Source organism: Peromyscus californicus, unplaced genomic scaffold, assembly GCF_007827085.1.
Source record: "Peromyscus californicus insignis strain IS unplaced genomic scaffold, ASM782708v3 Scaffold_14__1_contigs__length_90479793_seg_2, whole genome shotgun sequence".
In the NCBI taxonomy this organism is placed as follows: Eukaryota; Metazoa; Chordata; class Mammalia; order Rodentia; family Cricetidae; genus Peromyscus; species Peromyscus californicus.
In genome coordinates, this window is record NW_026294436.1 from 72,357,599 (window position 1) to 72,374,837 (window position 17,239).

The following is a 17,239-nucleotide window of genomic DNA, read 5'->3' on the forward strand; positions in this document are numbered from 1 at the left end:
GCAAGATCTCAGGGGCATTGCACCAAACCAACAAAGTCAACCACAACACATACACAATATACAAGCCCATTTTTTTCTTAACTTTTTTATTTCATGTGTATGGGTATTTCGCATGTGTACCATGAGTGTACCAAGTGATGCAAGAGGTTGCCAGTAGAGGGCATCAAATACCCTAAGACTAGAATTACAGATGGTTGTGAGCTGCCATTTGAGTACTAGGAACCAAACCCATGTCCCCTAGAGCCAAGTTCTCTGGAAGAACAGCCAGTGCTCTTAACCACCAAGCCAATTCTTTAGCCCCACAAAAAAACCCATTCTTAAAGTAACAAAGCTTTACAGATTACATAAAAAGTTTGCAAAAGTTAGTCTTGAAGGAACCTCCACTGAGAAAATGCCTTCATCAGATTGGCTTGTTGTAGGCAAGTTTGTGGGGGCATTTTCTTGATTAATGACTGATCTAGGAGGGTCCAGCCCACTGTGGTGGTGCCATCCCTGGGCAGGTGGTCCTGGACTGTGTAAGAAAGCAGGCTGAGCAAGCCATGGGAAGGAAGCAAGCCAGTAAGTAGTAGTACTTCATCTCTGCTTCAGTTCCTGCTTTTAGGTTCCTGCTTGAATTCCTGCCATGACTTCCTTCAGTGATGGACTGTAACAAGAAAGTATAAACCAAATACACTCCTCCACAAATGGGGTTTGGTCTTGGTGATTATCACAGCAATAGAAAGCAAACTCGGAGAGAAGGTGATTTAATTTACTTGTTTTTTTTTTTTTCAAGTATGTCTCAGTCCCTGTTATATGTTGTGCAACATGCTAGACAAAGGAAAGCATACAGGTTGGTGATGATGAGTGGTTCCCCGCCTCAGGAAGAGCCACAGAACTGACTTTGCAGGTCATTAGTTCCCACTGCGGTGATGGCACCATGTGAGCTGTGGAAAGGAAATCAGGGACTGGTCTGAACCTATAAATTCATGTTTAAAAAGGCAGAGACATTGACCTTGTGTTAATCTTCAAGGTCTGAGGACAGAAATTTTTTTTTTTTTTTTTGGCTCCAATTTTACTGGACTTTGGCTCCTAACACCATTAAATCTTGTCAGAAACAAGAAAAACGATGTGGGTCAATAATAATTAGAGTATCACTACATGGCTCAGGACTGAGGAGTAACAAGCCTCCTCTTGATAGGTGTTTAGTGAAGTTGAAAAAAGGAGGAAGAGAATCTTGCTGATGACGACACAGCAGAATCTTATAAAAGGACCAAGTCCCCATTGCAAGGAGCTATTGGTATTGCTTTGTGATTTTTACTGAGACTCAGATCATCTCCTGTAGCTTTCTCCTACAGGAGGGGAAACACAAGATCTGTGAAGATGGCTAAACTTGGTGACCTCAATTTGTATCCCTAGAACCCATGAAGGCTAGACCCAGCAACTCAAGTCTATAAATCTCAATTTTCCCATCAGGAACTGGGAGGCAGAAGCAGAGAATCCTAGGAAGCACAAGGGCCAGGTGTCCAAGCCCACAATGACAATGAGACCCTGTTTCAAACAAGGCAGAAGGTGAGAGCAGACACCCAAGAGTGTTTTAGGGCCTACATATACATTGTGACATTGCATACTTTTACTAAGATACACAACATAAACACATACACAGTATATAAACACACTACACACACACACACACACACACACACACACACACACAGAGAGAGAGAGAGAGAGAGAGAGAGAGAGAGAGAGAGAGAGAGAGAGAGAGAGCTTTTCATAGACAAGAACACTAGACCCAGAGTGCATCCTGTCTTAACGGGATGGATGAGGAGGAGCGGGACATTAGACCATTTGCTCTTTTCCTTTTAAAACCTGGCTGGATTTTGAAGAGCAATAGTATATCCACACAGTCTGAGTATCTTCCACAAATTATTTATGAACTTAAAAGAGTAACTTTGTAATAGAATATAATAGAGAAGCCTGGCAGACACAGCCGACCCCATCATCAGAGTTGGATTTACCAGTGTCGGGACAAATGTCCTGTGACTGCTGATATAAGGCCCTGAGAAGGACACAATGTCACTTATGTGGTGGCTGCCAACAGTAAAGAACAACAAGCTGCCGCACAGAGCTAGGCTTCAAGGCGCTACACAAAATTCAGGGCCCGCAATATTTAAAGACGTGGAGGTCGACGTTGGTGAAGGGAATATTCCAGATTAAAGGACACTAAAGACATTTAACTGCTTATCAAGATTCATGGTCCAGTGTTCAATTCTGGACTGGAGGAGAAAGAAGAATGCCGTTAAGGACACTACTTACCAGTGACTGACACAATCTAAAATGGACAGTGGAGTATGTAGTACAGTTATAGTCCACAGCACAATTCAGTTGCCCGTCTTTATGAGAGCTGTTTCTGACCATATTGAGTATTATACTCTGAGTATGTAAGAAATGTCTTTGTTCTTAGGAAATACACAGGGAAATATTCATATGGAAAGTGATACAGTACTTACAGAGTGTTGCTAGTGTTTTCCTGCCTGGCCCACAGTCAGGACAAATCTCTCTCACCCGCCAGTCCCAAGCCGCTCAAACCCGATCAAGTAAACACAGACATTTATATTGGTTTCAAACTGTATGGCTGTGGCAGGCTTCTTGTTAACTGTTCTTACAGCTTAAATTAATCCATTTCTATTAATCTATACCTTGCCACGTGGCTTGTGGCTTACCGGTACTTTACATCTTCCTTATCCTGATGGCGGCTGGCAGTGTCTCTCCCTCAGCCTTCCACTTCCCAGCTCTCTTTTCCTCCTTGTCCCGCCTATACTTCCTGCCTGGCCACGGGCCAATCAGTGATTTATTTATTGACCAATCAGCAACACATTTGACATACAGACCATCCCACAGTACTTCCCCTTTTCTTTTCTTAAAAAGGAAGGTTTTAACCTTTACACATCTCCAAAGTTAGCTTGGTATATTTGGGAATTTGGGCGTAGCTTCTCTTACTACTTCCTGCTGGAGGGGGGCGCTGTATCTCCTGGGGAAACAAAGAAAATTTTAGGATCATGGAGTAGTCCGTGAGGCTGTATCATCTGAGCCAGTTGCCTTGAAACAGTTCTGGATGTTGGATCATCTGGGCCATGGTGTCATCGGAGACCTTTCAGGTGGTCTTGGCTGGTCAAACCTGATGTGTCTTAATCTGGAACAAATCCATAGCCTCTGGCTTTCTGTGGGAACAAAAGCAGAATCTCCTTTCCAAAGCAACATATCCTTATATCCAAATTTTGAAGTCAAGGTACCTTTAAAATATACATTTTGGCATAACTCAACAGCTTTTGTAATCAAATGTTTTTCTTTAGTTACGAATATCAAAGAGAACATAATCCAGATTCTTTGTGTGGTAGCCATCTTTACGTGGCTTATTTTTTTATATTAGCTTGAGCCTATTGCTTTGAACTGCAGCCTTCTAAGCCTGAAACGGCGCTGGTGCTGTGGCTGCTGGCTCCGCCCACCTCAGCTTCCAAACATGGCGTGGTACTTTACCGCCAGCTCTGGGAGCCATCGTGGGTCTGTGCTTTTATCCAAGCAGCGTGTAGCCCAGAAACCTCTTTTTTTGTTTTGTACTAGCGAAGGCTAAATCCACAATGTAGCTTGATGTGCCACTTGCAGAGGCCTCATTCCCGCCATATGGCGGCAGGTCGAGCGCGCACGCCAGCAACCCGCCAGTAGCTCAAACCGGCAGCTGCCGCTCATTTGAGAGAGACAATTTGGAAGCTGTTTTTAGCTCCGTTTTAGAATCTTTTTTCTCAGTTTTTAGGTGGAAACTCTTGCCACCACGTTGGACGCCATTTGTTGCTCGTGTTTTCCTGCCTGGCCCACAGTCAGGACAAATCTCTCTCACCCGCCAGTCCCAAGCCGCTCAAACCCGATCAAGTAAACACAGACATTTATATTGGTTTCAAACTGTATGGCTGTGGCAGGCTTCTTGTTAACTGTTCTTACAGCTTAAATTAATCCATTTCTATTAATCTATACCTTGCCACGTGGCTTGTGGCTTACCGGTACTTTACATCTTCCTTATCCTGATGGCGGCTGGCAGTGTCTCTCCCTCAGCCTTCCACTTCCCAGCTCTCTTTTCCTCCTTGTCCCGCCTATACTTCCTGCCTGGCCACGGGCCAATCAGTGATTTATTTATTGACCAATCAGCAACACATTTGACATACAGACCATCCCACAGTAACAGAGCTCAAGTAGTCTATTAAAGTGTGTGTGTGTGTGTGTGTGTGTGTGTGTGTGTGTGTGTGTGTGTGTGATGTAGATGGAGATAAAAAGGTACTGACAGGATGTTAACTGATGAACATGAGAAAAAAAAGGGATGTGTTGGTTAGGTTTTTTGTCAGCTCGACACGGTACAGCTATCTGTAGGCAAGTCTGTGGGACTCTCTTGATTAATGATTAATATGGAAGGGCCCAGCCCACTGTGGGTGGTGTCATTTCTACGCTGGTGTTCTTGAGTTGTATAAGAAAGCAAGCTAGTAAGGAGCGTTTCTCATTCCCTCCGCTTCAGTTCCTTCCCCCAGGTTTCTGCTTTGAGTTCCTGCTCCGACTTCCCTCTACGGCAGGCTGTGTTTCTGGCTGTGTAAGCAAAGCAAATCCTTTCCTCCCCTAAGTTGCTTTTCATAATGTTTATCACAGTTACAGAAAGTAAAGTAGAACAAGGAGGAAGACAAAACCTTCTCGTGCTGTTGTTTTTATGCTTTTTTTTTTTTTTTTATTCTTTTTGAGAAAATGTCTCGAGTCTCCCAGGGTGTCCTGAATCTCACAAGGGTGGCCTTGAACTTCTGGATCTCCTCTCCCCAGCTCCTGAGTGCTGGGATTCTAGGAGTGCACCTCTGCATCTTTGTTGCTGCTGTTGGTTTTTGCACTGCTGAGGATGGGAGACGGGGCCTCACGCGTATGAGGTAACAGTCTACAAACTGAGATACATCCACAGCTTCCTTCTGTTCTTCTGCATATGTTTCCCTAACTTCAGAATTAAATCCAATTTGTCAAATTTAGGAACTACGTGCTTGGCATCGAGGGCTCATGGATAGGCTTGCTTATCTGCTTTGGGTCAAATGAGGACAGACCTTTTCCTCAGCTCCTCGTTCACTGAGCCCCCTTGGTTCAATATCAACATCCTGAGTGGATAATAGCAAAGGCTGGTACACAGGCTGTGAGGAGAGCTAGCAGAGGAGACTCATAACTCAGGCTGTGTATGGCTTTTGAACTAAATCCGGAAGGATGGAGAAGGCTTAGTGAAGTACTTGGGGAGGCAGGAAGAATTTGTATCTCTATTTTTAATCACCAAGATCAGTTCTATAGGGCCTCTGTGTGTCAGGAGTCTGTGTGCTATGGACTGTATCTCTGAGACCCTTTTACCCTCTGTCATTTAAAGCCTGTGCCAGTGGGAGACAGCAGAGGTGGCTTCACTCTGTGTCCCCATAATGCAAAAAATGCCTAGGAGAAGCTTCTGCTGCTATTAACCCCTCCCTTTTCAGCATCCCTGGGGGTCACTGTCATAGGGCACTTCCTTTAAATCTTCAGTCCTGGGATAACAGTGGCTCCCCACAACTGTCAGTCATAAGCAAATTCCCAGCCTGATGTCTGGGATGTCATGTCTGGGATGATGCTGATATCCCAACTGCTCACTTTGCTGAAGACAATGTCTCATTGGATTATTTTCACTCAAACTTGAGTTGTGACTTGTGTTTCTTGATTGGAGTCTTCTCATACACAGATGTGGCTCAAACAAAGAAGGACGGGGAAATGGTAGGAGTTAAGGCTTGCACAGCCAGGGCAGGGGCTGGACCAAGAGGCCAGCTTCGCCTTCTGTCCTGTGCTTTCAACAGCCCAGACCTTACAGACCAGACAGCACTTGGTAGGGGAGATACCTGAGCTGTGTGACCTTGGTGGGAGACTTCATTTGCCTGAACTGCTTCCTCATTTATGGAAAGAGATTAACCTCACGGGGTTAATGCGAGGCACTGATGGGCAGAGAGCAGGCTCTCCTCCATTCATGGCTGTAACTCAGTGTCTGGGAGCCTCCATCCTTAGTGCATCTGACTGTGACAGCCCCTGCCGGCCTCTCCCTCCTCTGAAGGTCTGCCAGGTATAAGTCCTAACCCAGAATTAATTCTCCATCGTGTCTGTTTCATATGTGAATCTACATGTTGGTTTGTTATGATTCTCCAACTAAATTTTAAACTATTTCCAAAAGAACAGTGCCTTCCATGCTGCTGGGAAATCCTTAGGACTGACTGGTTGATAAATGAAGATGAGTGATTTTTGAGTGATTTTTTTGAGTGTTGAGCTTAGTTCTTCATACTCACCTGATCTCTCCACTCTTCTTGGAATACTAATCTAAAACCAGAACAAGTGAAAATATTTTCCTTCTTTTATTTAGTCATTCAAATATACATTTCAACACTTAATGTGTTGGTAACTATTGATTGATATTTTAGATCTGTTTCATTAACTAAAATCATTTAGAAAAGAGAAATCTGGATTGGGTAAATATTATCTAAATTAACCAACATTTATGATCCAAGAGTGATGGTACTCACCTTAAATGCCAACACTAAGGAGGCTAGGGAAGGATGTTTGTGAGTTCAAGACCAGCCTGGAATATACTACAAGGCAATGTGAAAGGATAACAACATGTATGCACCAATAAAGGGGGCTAGGCAAGGTTGTGATGAGGGAAAGTAGGATGGTGCTTCAGCTTTGGGCATAGAAGCTTCTCACTGTGATTGGGTGTATTTGCATAGAAGGTCCCTCTCTGTGATTGGGTGTATTTACACAGATGGTTTCTCTCTATGATTGGGTGTATTTACACAGATGGTTTCTCTCTATGATTGGGTGTATTTGTACAGAAGGTCCCTCTCTGTGATTGGGTGTATTTGATAGGTCTCTCTCTGTGGTTGGGTCTATTTGATAGGTCCCTCTCTGTGATTGGGTAGATTTGCACAGAAGCCCCTCTCTATGCTTACAGGAATTTTAGTATACATAAGGACCTCACTATGCTTAAGCAAATTTTCTCCTTCTACTGCTTCTCCATCACTTTATTTTTTTGATCCTCCATCCACTGTAGCATAGGGCTTTTCCATTGTATAAAAATTTCTGTAAAGAGAAATGAGTTTATCTTAAAATGAATAGAATTAGCTACATTACCATAGCACTTGGTAATTTTCTCATATTGTCTCATTTTTGGCTAGTGCTCAGGGAACTGAGGTGGTCACTGAATGTGAAGATGATCCCTCACAAGCCATTACAGAAGCCGAAGGCACATCGAAGTTCCTGCGTTCCCGTTGCTCAATGGTGTGATGGCCATTCATAGCACCCTAGATGCAGCCTGGTTTTCATAATTTTCCTAGACAAGAAAATGAGAAATCTAAAACTTTGGCTCAGACTCCTGATTGGCTCGGCACATGCACAATAATTACTAAAAATCAGTGAAATATCACCTATCTCACCCCTTCTCATGCTGAAGGCACCAAGTGAAGAATTGCCTTAAACCTCAAGTCACTCTGGACTCCAAAAACAGTAAATCCTACAGGCCTAAACCATCCCAAGATGAGAACAATTATCTATGATGGAGACGCCACATCCAGGAACAGAATATCTTCAAGAAGCCAGATTTGTCCCCTTAGGTGATGACACTGATTTTAGATGAACAATTTCTCAGCCTATTTTGCATCAGAGCTGAGACAAGCAGACCACATTTGGACCATATTTGGACCAGGACTTCTAAGTTGTGCAAACCTTTTGCCACCAGCCCCAATTCTTCTATTTAAACCTAAAACCCTTGTAAGAAGCCTGGAGATAAACTCAGGGGCACTGGGGGCCTTTGTTTGTTCCTCTTCCCAGCCCTGGATTAAATATCTTCTCTCTGCTTTCACCTTCACTCACCTCTAATTGACTTATTGGGATGGAGGCCAATCTTAGCATGCTGGGGCTCCAAGAGGTGTGGCTTCTGCCCTAGGTGACTGGATACAGGATGACAAGAAGGTCCTGGGACTGTGTTTGTCTTATGGGTAGCCTTAGCTAGGGAATGATGTAGATGGTCTGGTAAAGTAAGGAGGCTGGGGAAGAGGGTGATGGAGACTGGCAGTTTCTCTAGCAGTGAAAACTTAAACCCATGCATTGCCTAACACATCATGAGAGGATCTGGGGTGAAAACTGTATTTCACAGAGTGGAAAAAGTGGACTTACTTCATGAAGATGGTCAGTTGCACAGAAAGACACAAAGGGCCTCTGAGGAGTCATCAGGGAGTCTGTTTGTATTCCCCGGCCTCTCCACTGATGCCTCTGCTTCCTGCAATGGCAGAAGGATGTGTCTTCTCTTGTTCCAAGGATTGTTTGTACTTCAGTGTACAGCATGTCAACTGATGTGCTTGACCAAGGTGGGTCTGGGGAGTGCAGAATCTGAACTTTGACTGTTTTACAAGATGGTGGCACAAGGGATTTAGACAGCACTTGGAGAGACAGAAACTCCCACTGCTTCCTCCGGCCACCTTGGCTTCAGCCCTCAGTGACAAGACATGCCTGGTGGCTTCAGCTGGTTTGTTGTCACAGAAACCTAACCACTTCCGAACATGGAAGTCCATGTGACTCTTAGGGGAATGAGTACTGGTTACAGTTACGGAGACATTTGTACATTTTCACCCACAAAGTTTGCAAAATAAAGGCCATTGTTCAGACATTGAGTTTCCTAAAATAAACTGTGTAGAGGCGTGTATACATGTGTTCACAAGTGTGCCTGCAGAGGTAGTGGGGCAGTGATGTGGGAAGCCATTTTCCTGGGTAATAAGTCTTAAGTAAAAGCAAGTGTTTGCTTTTGTAAACATTAACATGCTGACATACCAGTTCTGTACTGCTGGTTGGAGAGAGGGGAGATGGAGCAGGCAGCTAGGGTCAGGTTCTTTTGGATTTCCCAAAGGGAAGTTAATTCTTGTGTTTTACAGTGTGAGTTACGACTTCTAGTTTCCACTTGAGGAGTTCCCCTCCCTCAGTGCCTTGATACTTCTGTTTACTTTGAAAGCTGCCCAGTGGGCTCAGGGTTATTCCCATTCAGTTGTGTTTCTTGCCCTTAGTAAAGCACCCAAGCTGGTCTGTTCCCAGATTTCCTTCAGGGTATGTTTACTGAACCCATGCATGACTGAGACCACAGTGATCAGAGAGGACCAACTCCAGAAAGCTGATGTCTGACCTACATGTACATGCCGTGACACATATATACCTACACTGTCTCACACACACATCATACACACACAATAATAATTTTCAAATATTCAACACTATCAAAGTGTAAGTCACACTCAGTGTCATAGCATCTAGGTGCCTCACTTTACATGAGGGACCCCTGGGTGATGTGCGGCTCCATCCTGCCCTCCCTTCCTTCCGGCGCCAGACTTCCCTCTGTCCACAAAGAGGCGGGAGCAGGGGATGACAAACAGCGAAAGGTTTGCAGGATTTTTCCTTCCACATAAGTGTCAGAAGCAAGAATGTAGCTGGGCTGTCTGTAGAGTCCCCAAAGATGTGCTGCCTTCAAAGAGGCTCACTTGACGGCTGCTGACAGATGATGCTGTAGTTTGTGTGTTCCACAAAATGACGTGTCTGCCCTGTAGTGTTCTTGAGCTGGGTGACCTTGTTTAATAACTTTTTCTAGCAGAGAACTGTTTGTAGTGGTACTGAAGAGATTTCATCCTTGGTCTGTTAACATGTTAATGCTCTTAGTGACTGCTTGCCCACACTGGCAGCGGCAGCCCAGCGGCTGAATACATGTCTCCTGTATGGGAAGCGGGAGTGAATCTCTAGGACCATGTTGAAGGCTTCAGCTCCCGTTCTTCTTCCTGTGTTCAGGATTTGAGTGAAGGGCTCTGAGGAAAAAAGAAAGGGAGAATAGGACACAGTGTGACATAGCAAGGTTACAAGCCTGGGATTCCATAACAAAACGCCACAGGCTCATGCTTCAGTTGTGGTAATGTTTTCTTGCACTTCTGAAGGATGGAAATCCAAGACCAAGGTGCTGTCTAGGTTGGTTTTTGGTGAGAATTCCCGGCTTGAGGATGGCCGGCTTCTGTTTTCTGTGTCCTCATGGAGATGCTTGTCCGTGTCCATGGAGACAGAGAGACCTCTGCGACCTCTTACTCCTTTTTAAGGATGTGCATTTTCTCCAATTATGGCCCCACTCTCACGACTTCATCTAACATTAATTTTCTCCCTAAATATCCTGTCTCTAAATGACAGTCACGTAGAGTTAGAGGACTTTTGTACAGGCACGATCTAGTCTGTAAAAGTCACTATTAAATTTTTAATGAATAAATATTAATTCAAACAATTTTATATAAACCAGATAATTCCTCTAACAAAGATCATTTCTATAACAGTAATTTATTCTAATTCCTCCCTTATGTGGCAACTCGGGTACTTGTTATAATTCCCTCCTTTGATTTTTCTATATAGATACAGTATATCTGTATAATGCATGTAATTTATTTCTATATATATGTGTGTGTATGTATAAACACATCTAACTATGCAACATAGATACAAAGAAATATATATATACTTACATTTTATATTTAAATATATCTGTGTATCTGTGATACACATATATGTTTATTATATGTCTGTATCTACATATAGCAGATAATTCTATTGGTAAATAGAATTATCAAATGTGTTTATAAAATGAGATTTGAAGGTACTTCTCTCATTTTTATGTGCCAGTATGTCAAGGTTGGTTCAGAACTCCCCCAGCTCAAACTACTCAACTGTTATGGTTCTCTCTATATACTCATCAAATTTCCTGACTCCTCCCTCCCACCTCCTCCCCCCTCCCTTTTCCGCCCTCCCCCCTCCCACCTCCTGCCTCCCCTCTCTGCCCTCCCCCCTCCCCCCTCCCCTCTCTGCCCTCCCACCTCCTGCCCTCCCCTCTCTGCCTCTCACCTCCTCCCTCCCCTCTCTACCCTCCCCCTCCCCTCTCTGCCCTCCCCCTCCCCCCTCCCCTCTCTTCCCTCCCACCTCCTCCCCTCCCCTCTCTGCCCTCCCCCCTCCCTCCTCCCCTCTCTGCCTCTCACTTCCTCCCTCCCCTCTCTGCCCTCCCCCTCCCCTCTCTTCCCTCCCACCTCCTCCCCTCCCCTCTCTGCCCTCCCCCTCCCTCCTCCCCTCTCTGCCTCTCACTTCCTCCCTCCCCTCTCTGCCCTCCCACCTCCTGCCTCCCCTCTCTGGTCACTTGTTCTCACCTGGCAGACTAAACTGCCTTCCCACAGAGTCTGGCAGGCGCTGACTTTCTCCCCCAGTGTAATCTAAGATGCTGTGGGGAGGGAAGAAAACGGAAGGTGACAGAGGAGCACACATGCAACTGTCTACCATTCCTTCCTCTGTCCCCACCGCCACCAACCACCCTGCCCAGCCGATTCAAACCCAGTGGCTTCCCTGTGAGTTTTTTCACAGGACTGCTGCGATGAAATTCTGGAGGTGTCCTACTGTAGGTATTTATAATTCCCAGATTCTGCACCAAATGGGAAGGTGTGCCAAAGAATATCAAAATCACAGCCCTTGGGAGCTCTGAGTGAAGATGTGTTTGTCCTGTGTGTGCATGTTAGATATGGCATTTTGTTCTAATGTGTGTGTGTGTGTGTGTGTGTGTGTGTGTGTGTGTGTGTGTGTGTGTGTGTATGAAAGCTACGGTTGACCATCTGAGAAACACAAGGACAGGTGACTATCTCAGAGTGTGGTTCTTCCAATCGTGTATGGACCATCCTTTGTTGTTTGGGGAGACAACAGTGCGTGCGTGTTCACACTGTCCTTTGCTTTCATCGAGGGGAGTGTGTTTTCCTGCCTTTACTGTCATCTTGAGCCTTGTTTGGAGGGCAGAAGAATGCTTAGGTCATGTTTAGTTTTTATAGCCTCATTTAGTGAAAATGGATCCTTTGGGCCCCGTCTATGCCCATTGCCTAAATTTAAAGTTCCTTTTCTTGCAGGTGGCTTAATTTATATTTGTTGATGGCGCAATGAATGCAAATAACCACACGGGTGACCTTTAGGAGGCCGCGAGAGTCAAACCAGTTATGCGGATGACTTGAATTCAGAAAAGCTTTTGGACATATTTTTAGCATTTCTACAAATACTCTTTTCTTGTTTTGGGAAGTGTATAGAAAGCTCATCCATGGTGAGTGGTCCAATATTTCAACACTAACACTATGGTAAAAGGAAAGCTGAGCAGAGCTAGAGACACAAGTGGATCACACAAGGGAATTATGGGTTGAATACATTTTATCACATGCCTTCATATTCCTGGCAGATGCACACCTATGCCTCAAATCAGAATATTACTAAAGTGAATAGGGAGTGATGGAAGACAGAAATAAATCATTTTTCACTACCCCAGATCTTTCTCTTCCAAATTACCTTCAACTGCAGCTAATTATAAAGTCAGGTCTGAGCCTATTTACCATAGAATGGCAGTCTTTGGGTTTCTTCAGGATTGTTTAATTGAGTTTGGTTCATGGAGATAGGATGTCACTATGCAGTCCAGAATGACCTTCCACTCAAGGCCTCTCACCTTATTCTCCCAAGGGCTGAGGTTATAGGGAAGCATTTTACCTCTCTATGTGACCGAAACACCACTGCAAACAGTTGCATTCCTCAGAATAAAGGGGTCTGTTGGAAATCTGGTCATGATGGCTACAGAGGTTGCTCAGTGGTTAAAGCACTTGCCACATTAGCAAAAGGAGCAGAGTTCAGATTCCCAGAGTCCACACAAGTGCCAGTTAGGTATTGAGGCTTGCCTTCAATTCCAGCCTAGGAAAACAGCAACAGGCAATCCTGAAGTAAGATGGCTAACTAGCCAGGTTAGCTGTATTAGTGAGTTCTGGGTTTGGTTGAGAGACTTGCCTCAAAGAATAAGGTTGAGGGCAATGGAGATACTTGACATCAACCTCAGGCCTTCACAGCATGTGCACACACACACACACACACAATGTGCACACACACAAACACAATGTGCACACACACACAATGTGCACACACATGCAGACACACAATGTGCACACACACACACAATGTGCACACACACACACACACAATGTGCACACACATGCAAACACATCAGACACAACACTCAAGAAGATAAGAAGTTCTAATAATAAAAGAGATCCTTTGTCTGAAAGCACAGTAGAAGTTATCCAACCCTCAAATCTTTACTCAATTCTATCAAAAGGTTAATTTCATTAATCTACATATTTGAACGATTAAGATTTCTTTCAGACATTAATATCTCTCACTTTAAAATCAGCTTGAGAAATAGGAAAGATTTCCTCTGTGTTGTCAGGAGGAAAAGGACAAACTGAAGATGACCCACTTATTCTAGTCCTGGACAGTGCTGTTGAGAGCTGAACACTAGTCTTTCTTCCCTGCTCCCCATTGTAGAAGGCAGGTCCTCAGCCTTCACTCTCGATCAAATGAGTGTCCACCTCACTCATAGAGACCTATCCCAGTTCTCTAGAATCTTCCATGACTACTGGGGTTTTCTTATTTCTGCTACTTTGTCATGGAGACCAACCTTCCAAGTTGTTTCAGTGCTCCTGATTATGAATGTCCCATCTTTACTCCAGGCTCACAGGCTGGAGTCTTTGGGCTCCATTGGCAGATTAAAGTCTAAAAGTCTGATCTTTAAGGTTCAGCCTAGCTGGCTTTCAGTTGAACTGTCTTGGGCTGTCTCTGTGCCTGCAGACTTCTGTCCACGCGGTACTCTGTGCATCTCCTGAGCATGACCCCTCCATTGTAACTTTTTTGATTTGCAAAGTGATTCAAGCACTTTCACTATGTTTAACTGTACTCTGTAACATAATAAATATATTATTTTAATAGAAGGAAAACCCACAGTATTCTAGACTTTTTAGAAGATAGTGTGATCACTTTATCAGGAAATCTCTAGAATTAATGGAAATGTTAGAGCCTTCTCTGGTTATTTCACCATGATTTGGTGTTGAGAAGCAGGGACCTTTAAGTTGTCCACAGTTAACAAAAAATAAACCTCTTTTTCCTCCTTCTCCTTCGAGAGGGACTTCGTACATACTGGGCAAGCACTCTATCACTGGATGTATTCCCAGCCCACGAACAGAGAATTTTATCTGGTCTCTCTTGGGACATAACCAATTGAAAACATTCAGAAGGATGACAAGAATGGTGTGGGGAAGTGGAGGAGGAGATAGCTACTGTAAGAAGAAAAAAGGGACAAAATCTCATATAATAACTGTAAGAAACAGCTTTGAAACAGAGGTCATAAGCTGCTGATTAACCAGAAATAAGCATTGGATTTGGTTGAGGCTACTAAAAGTTCTGATTGCATAGTACAGCAAGAAAAGGAAAGAAAAGACATGGAGTCTGGAAAAAGAAGACATTACATAATTTGCATACAGCAGGATGTAGGAAGTCAAAAGGAATCTAGAAAACACATCTAAAGATTCTGTTAGCCAAGTAATGTTGCAAGACAGAATTAACAAGCAAAAATCAATTTGATTTCTATAAGGTAGCAATTAACTTTTAGAAACAAGCAGAAAACAGTAATGATTACCATTGCAACAATAATGATTACAATTGCAACACACATTGAGATATTCAAGTGTAAATTTAAGAAAACATATGTATGATCATTGTGCTAAAAAATTACAAAAAAAATCCTGCTGAAATAAATAAAAGCAATCAGAAGTAAACGGAGGCATGCACTCAGTCCAGAGACAAGATGGTGAGGAGTTTAACTCTTCCCTGATTGATCTGTAAGTTCCTGTTAAAACAGGCTTCTTCGTAGGTACAGACAACTTGTTCCTAAATTACATAGAAGTGAATGAAAGTGGAAGAGCCAAAATAAAGTGATAAGTTTATTGTGGAAGAATCACGGCTCCCAGGTTTTGCATTTCTGCAGCCCCGTAACTGTAATCACCATCGGTGCTGACACGGGAACGGTCACTTACTTGCCATGCAGAGACTCTGGAAGTGGAACGATAAACATAGAGACAACTGATTCTTCACAAATATGTAAAAACAGTTCACCGAAAGAAACAGTCTTTTGACGAAAACAAACATCTCAAAAACTTAAAACCTCAATCTTATACTTTATGCAGACAGTAGCTTCAAGGGAGTCAGAGATACAAATGTGTGTAGATGGATTTTTCTTGGGGCCACCAGCTCACGAAAAATGACACAGAGACATATTACTAATTATGAAAGCTCAGCCTTAGCTTAGGCTTGTTCCTAACTAATTTTTAAAACTTAAATTAACCTATATATTTTTTATCTATGTTCTTTTATGTGGCTCCATTACATTTACTCTCTACTGCCTATCCTGCTTCCTCCGTGTCTGGCTGGTGACTCTACCTTTCTTCCTCTCCAAGTCCTCTCTGTACCAAGAAGTACAGAAGTACTGCCTAACCTCTTCCTCCCTAGCTATTGGCCATTCAGCTTTTTATTAAACCAATCACAGAGACACATCTTCACACAGAGTAAAGAACTACTCCACCACATTTCCCCCTTTTTGTCTAAATAAAATGGAAAAGTTTTTACTCTAACATAATAAAACTATAAACAATAATAATTGTCAGGTAAAAATTACATTCACAATGTCCAGTTCATTTGTATTTGTCATATTCAGAAAAAATACTCTATTATCTATCTTATCTTGATAAACTTAAAGTTTTATACCTAATTTACTTTCTATCATGACTAAGGAAAATTGTAACTATAACTATTTAGCCTTGAATTCCATCAGAGACCTGAGAAAGATATAATATTACCTGAGTAAACAGAAAGTGCAGAGAAAGGAACTTCCAAAACTATGAGAAATGACAGAAAGATCTGGTTGGACAGTCACCCAAGTTTATTCTGTAATGTTGGGGCATCCATTTTCAGCCTATAGGCCTAGAATACCTGATAGACTTTTCTATGAAGCAGGAATTCTGAAGGACTGTTCCATCTAGTCTTATTCCTATGTGTCCAGCTTGTCCAGTTTGTACAGTATACTGTCAGCAGTCAAGGCAAGGGCAGTTTCTTGTCCAAATGGCTAGCTTTTGTCACAAAGAAAGCAAACTCCATATGGAGGTTCTTCAATGCCCATCATTCTTTTATGAAGTAGATTGGTGCTGCCAGGAGCAGACATGTCTAACTGTCATGAAAAGCCTTATGTTATTAAAACATTTAAAATGCCATATTCTATACGTCTTTGAAGCATTTGAAGATCACTTATCTAGCTAAAATATATCTTTGTATGACCTTAAAACATACCTAAAATGACTATAAGTTTGATTGTTATAGATGACTAACTACTAATTGTCTTTCTTTATTATTCTAAATAGCTTTCAAGGACTAAAACTTTACATTGCATTTTTAAACAAGCTGCATAAGTACTATACTTTGAACAAGAGTAGAAACATATATACAGCATAACAAAAATAACTCTAAATTTGTATCAATATACAAAAATCCATACAAATATAAAATATTTGAGACTAGTGGTTGTTTAAAAGTAGACTCAACAGTCCACCCTTTATTCCATCATTTCTATACTATATCCTCCTTTTTCCCTTCAGAAAGAGACCCCTGTATCTAACATCCTTTGTTTAGCTTTTTCCCTGACCATGACCAGTAACAATTTGTAAACAATACCCCTAAATGATGACAAGCATCTATAACCCACTGAATGACCAAAAACCACCCACCCCACCTCTTGGGAATGTGGGCATTGTGTTCTCTAGACTGCTTCCTGTTGTCTGTGGGTGATGTCATCTTTAGAGAACCCTGAAAAAAATTGAGATAATGGTCGAGTCCTGGGAAAACTAGCCATAACATTTGTTGTCCAGTCTCTGTGCAATGGGAAAGTGCAAGGCTTATCTGAGGTCCTGGCTGGGATAGTCTGAGTTTGGACCATCTCAGCCTACAGCCTTGAAGCTGTTCTGGTTGTAGAACTCTGAGGAGGAAACTACAGTGGAGGCACTCTGAGAGGCTGGATTACCCAGACCACCCATTCTCATTGTTATCTGATCCTCTTGCTCTGAAAACACACTAACATACATATCTGCATTAACACAAGTATGAACTGGGCATTGTACACAAGCCAGCCAAAGATGATTTTCTGTTTTATGTTTGAGCAGATAAAATATATGTCACCTGTCTTGTAGTTTTTCTAGGTTTATTTCTTTATGTTGGTAGCCAGGATTTTCAGGGG